Raw genomic sequence first — 9,164 nt, 5'->3', positions numbered from 1 at the left:
TCCCAATTGTACTTTTTTTTTGTGCAGCAAAATTGGTTCAGAAAGCAAAAAAGAAAAGTTATCTTCTATCTGCTTTGAAAGAGTTTATAATCTTCACAAGCATATCTACATGTAGGCAGTTATAGGCAATAAAAGTTGCATGCCAAAGCAAAGCTTGAGTGCTCTGCTGTGGGTCTAGTTAAAGGACCTAAAATCATGGAATCCAAACAAAATAAAAATCCAGGAAGCAAAGGTCAGTTTTGGTTTCTACCTATTCAGTGTACTCTCCTTGCAAGAAATTTTTCTCACAGGGTGTACCTGACTGCCACTGTGCTCTTACATGGTTAAGCCTCCATTGTTTAGTGGCCTTCTCACTGGAGTATCACACAGAGTTCTGATCTAAACTTATTTATCCACATGGTTCAGTTTCTGTGGAGTCTAGTTTGATTCTACACACTGACAGGTCCAAGAGTGCAGTATAGAAGAACTTTAAAAGCTCTCCCAGTTTTGCTAGATTTTCTGGGTATTGAAAATAATTTATTTTTCTTTCCCTCTCCCTTACCTTTTCTAAAATTCTGATGCTTCAGAATCACAATGTTGTCCAAACAACAATATCTGACACCTCATTTCTTTCACACCATTTTAATTTTAAAACACAAGAATTGCTGATTCATTCTCAACATTACCTGTCTACATTTATTGCTTTAATTAAAAACAGGAAGAAGAATGCAGAGGTAATTTTATTTTGGGCTCTAACCTATTCATGACACATAAGTAGTAAATTACTTTTGTCTTCTACTATAAAAATAAAAAAGTGTCAAAGTATATCACCTGAACAGCATCCTCAAAGAGAGAGTCAATTAATGTGAAATGATCCTTCTGCATAGGAGGCAAATGGTCTGTCACCACTTTTCCCCTCATTGTTTAGGCTGCATTGTAGTGGAAGACTGAAATATTTGTTCTATACTGATAATATGATTCAAAAGACAACACTACTAATGAAGTAGACAGACTGGTAGCATGGCTTAATTTGTAGAATAAATTTTGCAGATAGATGACAATAAATGTCAAATTTCTGCATGTCTTATAAGGAATATTCTTATAGAAATCCAATTGCTTTCTATAAAATAGAAGAAACATCACTTTAATAAATGCAAATTAATTATTTTCTTGTAAACAGAAATCAAATAAAATCTTTCCATTGTAGGAGGTTTCATAAAACAAAACCCATCTCACAACTTCATTAGAAGGCATGAATGGAGTAATGATGAAAGGTGGGAAATGAACAGCCCTGCCAGCAAATCCTCCTTTTGTTACAGGTGTGACACAACTCCTGCAATATCTCACTTCTAAAAAGATGATTCTATATCTATAGAGAAACCACATTTTAATACTACATCAGCTTAAATTAAAATATTCTGCTTACAAAAGGAGCAAGTGTATCCCATGTAAGTTTTATAATTTCAAGTAACTTAGAAGTCTGAATACATCTTAAAATCTTGCTTTGGTGAGCAAACAGATGAAAATATACTTCCCTGGTTAGCCTCAATTCAAACTAATTTCCTGTCTCAAGGTAACTAGCAATTCAGACAGTCTCCCTTGTGATACTTTGCTCATAGATCACTGGGTGTGAACTTTGCTTTAAAGATCAGTGCTTCAAAATATAAAACACTGCCTGAAGCTGTGAGAAAAAAAAAAATCACAGCCCTGCACACAATGACATTCAATTAATTCCAATATAGCTAGCATGGATCTAGAGGCTTTCATATCTACTGTCCTGACTAAAATCTATCCTGGAAACTGAAAATTAACTTGTGACTCAGATTGAACATCTCACTGACTGCTTACACTATTCTGCTGTCCCAGAATTTCTTGGTGCAACAATCTACCTATCAAAGATATCTGAAAAGATTTTCTTTATTGATAGTCAGTGTCAAAAGTGCTGTCATTTAGTGGCCCTTGGAATTTCTCTATGCTATTTTATTTGTCATATCTCCTTCTGTTCACTCAGAATACCCTCTACTTGTTTTTGCTGTTTCAGTCATTCCTTGAACACTACAGCAATCACTGTGGTTTTGCAGCATTTTACCACAAAATGTTCATATTCCCAAGAATTTGCTTTCAATGCCCAGTATTTTTTTTTTCAGTAAATTGCAAAAGACTTCAAAATAACTAGAATTAATACATGGGCAAGGGTTATGGAGAGAAAAGAACAGGTCCTCTGGAGGGGCTGCAGCTGCAGAAAGGGAGGGAAGTAATGAGCCAGGGGAAGGCTGGACATTTGAAAGGAAATACAGAGACTGAAGGAAGAATTGAGCTGTATTGCTCCAGAGTCTGGATTTACTCTGAATTTCTTATCTTGATGTCCTGCTTCATATCTGTGGTTTTCAATGAGAAATTTAAATTATACATTGAAAATTGAGTCACAAGAGCTTGACATTTACTGTAGGCTGATATCCAACCACCAGGATGTTCCCCTCGTGATTTTTCATTCTTGTTCTGCTGGACTGGAAGAATGTACTAATGGCATAAGAAAGATCATATCTGCACCTATATTCTTCCCTCTACTGCCTGTTCTTGTTATGAATGCTTCAGCAGTCTCTGCCTCAGACAGTGAATTACCTCAGTGACATCCAGGTTGTCAAGACTATTGTTCAAAGTCAAAAGTACATGCTGTTCCTAAATGTCATCCAATAGCCAAGTTCTGCTTTTACCTTCAAAATTTCTCTGTCTAAATGCACACAGAATAAATATGCACTACTAGGAATAGAAAACTGATGTGCCAATGGGATACTACATCCCAAAATGACTTGTCTGAAAATCTGGAGCCAAATCCATCCTCAGGAAGAATTGTATGAGAATATATGAATGAATGGTTCTGCTTTCTGTATTACATGCACCCAATAATATTGCAGATTACTTCTGAACAACCACACTCTGGCCTTCCTGTGCCAGTAATTTGTGCTCACCTGAGAAAACTGTCATTGGTCTAAGACTGAAGACTTTGATTCTTCAAATATAAAAAAGCTATTATGAGAGGCTTTCTTCACAATTTCAGATCAGCCCTGCTGTCCTAGTATGGAAAACAATATGTGTTAGAAAAAGACACTCACAAATTCATTAACCTTCTCTTAATTGAACTTTCTCAGCCAAACCCACACAAAATTCAGTCTCCATTAATATTGTACTGTTGCTTGACTGATTCCACTTGTGTCTCATTTTATTTTACTTTTACTTCAGTCATTGCTTTTTTTCCCTGATATAAAATCATCTTTCAGCTTTCAATTTCATCTGAAATCTCTCACCAGAAACCACACTTTATTCCTACTCCTGAAGACTAATGCTGTCTAATGCTGCAACTACAGAAATAAAAGTCACTGAAGTTGTTCTGGGTTTTCTGTATCAGTGTGATTCAGAACAGACTGAACCATAGTCCCTACTGCATTGTATTTCCAAACATCTTGCTAATGTCTTAGCCAAGAAGTGAGATCACAGGTTTAAGGTGACCAAATCTCTGCCCTGTACTGGCTGGCTGGTCTGAGATCTCTGTAACTTAAAACCACTGCTTGGAATATGATCTGCATGTCCCTCCCCTGCACATGGCTGGCCATAAGAACAAATCATTTGTTTAGAAATCTGGGAGGTTCAAAAACTGGGGGCTTTGGGCAGGGAAGAAGAGAGGGAGACCTGTTTTGCACAAGAGAAACTCAAGGATTTTTGACACATTTTATAAGAGCATAAAACCTGCCATTGCCTCAGAGTAGTTAATGTGTCTTGATCTTCTATGTCCACTTAACCCATATTCCAGTTTCTCTTTTACTTTAATGTTTTTCTTAGTTGTGGGAAGCTGTGAAAGTGTATTTACATCTATTCTAGCAAACAGAGATTTCCTCACAGAAACTATTTTGGTCAAAATTCCCTTCTTCAAGCTCACCTCAGTCAAAATAAAGTATAACTTTATAAATGCCTACCATCCTGAGAAATGATGCAGATTTTAGATTCAGGTTCACTGCTGATTCAGGTTTGGAATATTATAAGAGTAGCTGACCTGTCTTCTCACATGCCAAGAGACAGATAACAATTATCACTGCTGCTACCAACTCATTTCCTCTAGACCCAGCATTGTACCAGATCACATCCAAACATTTCTTGTTTGTTCACACTGCTGGGCAGGCAGCTGCCAAAAAACGTTGCAAAACTAGCCAGGAGTGGGCTATCTGAATGTATTGAATATTTTATATTCAGATTAAACTTTGAAACGTGAATATTTTTCACCATGTTACCCTGATGGAACATATCACTCACAGAAGAGTGAGTAAATTATAACCAGAGAGATCATTCTCTCCTCTCACAGTTTCCTAGGGCTGTTTGAAAGAGGGTGAACACCTATTAACACTGGACTGGACACAATGACTTGGAGTAGAACTGCATTTAAGGCAGCACTGAACTGAGTGCTCTGTTAAGGGCCAGAAATATTTCTATGCGTATCTCTATCAGATAACTAGAATGGAATCAGGGGGACCATCAATGTCTGACACAGAAGGTCCAAAGTTATATCACAATATATTATGTAAATGTCTTAATTTGTCTAAGATGGAGAATTATTCTTTTTACCTTAAAGATGTCAAATTGCTTATGAAATTAGCAATTTCTGCCACATTTGAAGATATTAGTGTATAATATCTTCATTTATTTTGCATTTCATTTTGCCCACTTTTGTGACAAAAGTCAGAACAATGAATCACATCAGGATTTTGTAAAAGTCCCTCAATACAACTTCAGATAGTTATACTCTAATTTTCACTTTTCTCAGCATTACATTTAAATTAAGCAACTTGTCATGGTATAATAACTTCAAAGCATCAGACATTCTGCTTTTAGGAATTGCACCTATCCAGGTTAAACCCTGTAACACCACCCAGATTTTTTTCTTTTTGTTCAGTGCCAATTTTTTCAAATTAAGCCTTTCTGAGCAGCAAATGAGCATTCCTAGACATTAGCAAACACCAGATGTATTCTGGATGCTGACAAAAGCTTGAAGATTAATTATTTTGTACATTGAAACTCAGACTAGCTTGTTGGTGCCCTCTTAATTACATACAGATTTCTCTTAAACTTGCCTCTGTTTTCCTCTGTTGATGCCCATTTCCACCCATGGTTTAAACTGGTAATTCCAACCATTCTACTAATAACAATGATCCACCTCAGGAGATCCCTGTTGTCCTCCTCTTCTGATACCTTTCCTCTTGGGTCTCAGAAGGGGACTCAAGTAACCTCATCCCTCCAGTTTCTCTGGGGGCATGATAAATGGTGCTGGAGCCAATGTTTCTCCATTTTCCCATTGCTTGCCTTGTCCTTTTCCAGGAAGTTTTAAGAGCCAGGTCTACTTATTCTGTTAATGTAGTTGTTAAAGCAGAAGAGAACTTTACTAAAGCCATCAGAAAGGGTTTTATCCTATTTGCTTTAAAAATGACAATCATTTATTCTAGCTATCCTAAAATTACATTGCTGAACATTGAAGTCAAATAATTCTTTAATTTGAACCATAAAGCCTCTTCATAGTACTCAGAGAAAATAAAATTGCAATCACTCATTTTCTTCTTTCAGAAACATTATATTGCAATTTAGCAAATAATTTTTGGCCATAGAACCAGTTAATTTAAATACTATTAAATCAGGCAGATGTTGTATAGTTAGTGTTTTACAAAAGCAAAATTTACTCTAGTGAAGTTATTCATCTCAGAATCATTATTAAATAATCAAAGCATAAAATCTCACAAACTTAGTAGTTAATTGCAACATGTTTGCTTTGTGCATTAGGAGGTGATGTTTGATTCGTGACTGCTAACTGAGGTAAACATCCTGTCTAGTTTGTTTCTTATCTTTGTGATAAGTGAAGTCCTACTGAGCAACCGAGAAACCTTAATGAATATCTATGATATTTTCTCTTCTTTCCCTGTTGTTTCAGCACATGCACATTAAAGTAATCTGGAGATTAATGTCTAAATCACAATTCAACCCATAATTTCGAGCATCCATGAGAAAAGACACCATAGTCACCTGACTGAGCTGTTAACACAAGTAAACCCTCCATGGAGGTTGCAGAGAAGGGGAGGAAGCAGCATGAATAAATGTAACTCTAACTAAATATCGGCACAAAGGCCAGCAGAGGCGTTCACCCTCTGTTCTCAGTCCTGCAGCTGGGACTCTGTGATCCTCCTTCTCCCAGAAGTTTACAAGTTCCACTCCAGCAGGACACAAACAGCTCCTCAGAGCAAGGTGAGTAAATGTTGGCATTGCAAACACAGGATAAGTTAGAACACAAATTTTTCTTTCTGTAATTTCTCTTTTTTTTCTCCTGAAAACCAGCCTGACTGTTTGCCCACGTCCTTAGATTGATGATAAGCTGTGAGCCCCACAAAGCTACAGAGCCTTGAAAAATAGTTTACAAAGACAAGACAACCCTCATTTCTCTCAGGTACTCCTGGGTTTATGTTACAGCCTCCCCGATCTCTCAAGTTTCATGTTCCACTTCAGGCTAACCAATTAAAATGGTCTGGCCTCAAGACAATAATTTATAATTCTTGTCTGTTCTTATACATAGTACTTCGGTATCTGAAATGTACAGATGAGATAGAAACAGCTTCACAAATACAAATCAGATTTTACTTAACAGCTAATGAAGCAAAGAACCAGGCTATTGGAGAGACTGATTTAGGGAAAGGGGAAAAAAGAAGAAGCTGTTGGCAGTATATCTGTCTTCCTGTCATCACTCGGAGACCTTAGGTCCTTTTTTATTTTGCCATGTACTTCTCTGCACCAAGAGCAGTAATCTGGAAAAGGCAGTGGCATGGAGCTATTAAATTGATGCTGGACCTTGGCTTAACTGGGAGAGTGTTGCTGTACAGGGACCTGCTATTGTCACTTCTAGAGGTAAATGATTTTGTAAAGAGAAAACCTTTCCCTGAACCACGACCAACAGCTGCTTCTAAATAAGTTGTACAGCAGAGGCACCACAGCAACAATCTGGTATTCAGTAATTTTTAATGTGTATACAAATCTGCTGCTTTTTAGTAATCTTGGGGTTTTTGTTTTGTTTTGGCTTTGGAAGCATGTGATATTTTAAAAATTTGCTTCTTGCTATTGTCATTGACAGAGAAATGACTGCTCTAACTAAACATCTGAAACTGAGAACTGCTGCAAAACCCATACCAGCATGTTGCTGCTGCTGCTGACCATGTTGTTAAAATTCTGGTAGCAAGTTCAGCTGGATGTCAGCTGGCACCAAAGGCATAACTCACTCATCAGACCCCATTCTGCAGTGACTATAAGAAGTGAAAACATAATGTTAGTGTCTGGAAATATGGAAAGAGAGTGGAAAAAGTATTTCCTTTCTTATTCCAGAGACACTGACAGGGTAAGTGTTGTAGGATATTTATGTCTGCCACGGACAGATGAGTTACATCCTGAAGACCTCAAAGAAATTCCCCCTCTGCTTCAGAGACTTTGAGATCAGACCTGTTCACCTGACTGTTTAAATAAATGTAAAGCCTGCAGGGGCCAGTTACTACCCTGTTGAACTCATTTCTCCTTGGCTTCATCAGAGTAGGAAAGGAGAACACACAACTCTAGGACTCCTCAGCCCAAGGTTTTATTCCTTGATAAATTCTTCTGCCAAGTACCACATTGGTTTATATTCAGGTAATCTACCAAAGCTAAGTTTGACTTTAGATTTTATCTTAGAAAAAAAAGCAAAGTCTATTGGCCCAGGTGCATAAATAATCTAAAGTGATCAATAGTAGCAGCTAGTAAAAGAGTTTACCTTCTGTCTTACAAGGCTGAAATGACAATATATCATATCAAAGGATTATACTTGTGTAAAAAGGAGACTCAAACAATTTTTTATTTATGACAATGTCTTGACTAACCCTTTTGAGGAAGAATCCTCATCCTTTTACTCCTTCTGCATCTCTCTCACTTTCTGTAAGTCTGTCTGCTCCTACCTATAGCAACACACCTCTTACAAAGTCAGCACTGGATTAAACTCTTTCTTCCTCAGTGAGGTGGAATAAGGTTAGACAGTCTTGGCTGGTACTGATTGTGTGTCTGAAAAATAGAGATGTTTGCTACTCCTGCAAAGTATATTTCTATACAGCTGAAAAGTGCACTGAATTTCTACTTCAGGTGCTTCAAATATTATGAGAAATAAGATTTTATCACAGCACTAGTGAGGTGTTGTTTCTACAAGGCTTTCACGGGACTTCATCTACTGTCTAGTAGCTTTATTAGTTCAGGAGAACTCTTGTTTAAGAGTGACGAGTATCTGCCCATGAAGCTGCCACACTCTCTAAATCTTGCTCAGCAGAGTCTGTGAAAATTCACTGCTGCACATCAAAGCAATTTGGCCTGAGGGAACTGGAGAACATGCTGGCATACCTTGCCTTTTGTGGTAATTAAAAATCACACATCTGGGAATCCATTAATGACACAACTGAGATCCCAAAGGACAGAAGTCATTATGTGTATGAATTGTGCTCTGTCATCCTCAGTTTTGGCAATCATTGATAAAGCTCCTTGGATTTTGGAAGATTAAGTCTACAATGTGAATCTCTTTAGTCATGATCTGCGTCCTGATTGTGTTCCAAGGAAGGACTTGCCTGATCCAAGGGCTGAAGTGGACTGTTCACATTTCTGGAAATTGGTAATTTTGCTTTGTCTATATTGATTTTCCTCATCCCATCATGACTATATGGGCCGAGTGGTTAATAATCATTAACAGCATTTTTTAAATCTAATTGTGGCTGTGAATTATGTGTGATGTGAAGCAGAAAGGTTCAGCTTGCAGTGCAAACATTGCTTTCACCTGGCAGCACCATGATGAGCTGAGCACATTTGCAGTGAGGCCAAGAGTTTAATGGATGGCAAAGAAGCCCCTTCTGCCCTCACCATGGTGTGTGAAGTGCACTGGAGAAGAGACCGTGCTCACACAGCTGCTGCTACTCCTCTCCTCGTTCAGAGAGCATCCAGGGAATTTCTGTCTCCAGACATTTCCAACTGGCATTAAAATTTGGCTCTGAGGTGAAGAAACCTGTGCTGTAGCGTGTTCTCCAGGCACACAGACTGAGTGAATTACATCTGTTAGGGAATCTGGACAGAGGCTCTTATAATAGATTTGGGCCTTTAGG

The sequence above is a fragment of the Zonotrichia albicollis genome, chromosome 3 (assembly GCF_047830755.1).
Source record: "Zonotrichia albicollis isolate bZonAlb1 chromosome 3, bZonAlb1.hap1, whole genome shotgun sequence".
Classification (NCBI taxonomy): domain Eukaryota; kingdom Metazoa; phylum Chordata; class Aves; order Passeriformes; family Passerellidae; genus Zonotrichia; species Zonotrichia albicollis.
The sequence above is the reverse complement of the archived record's forward strand: the minus strand, read 5'-3'. Positions refer to the sequence as shown.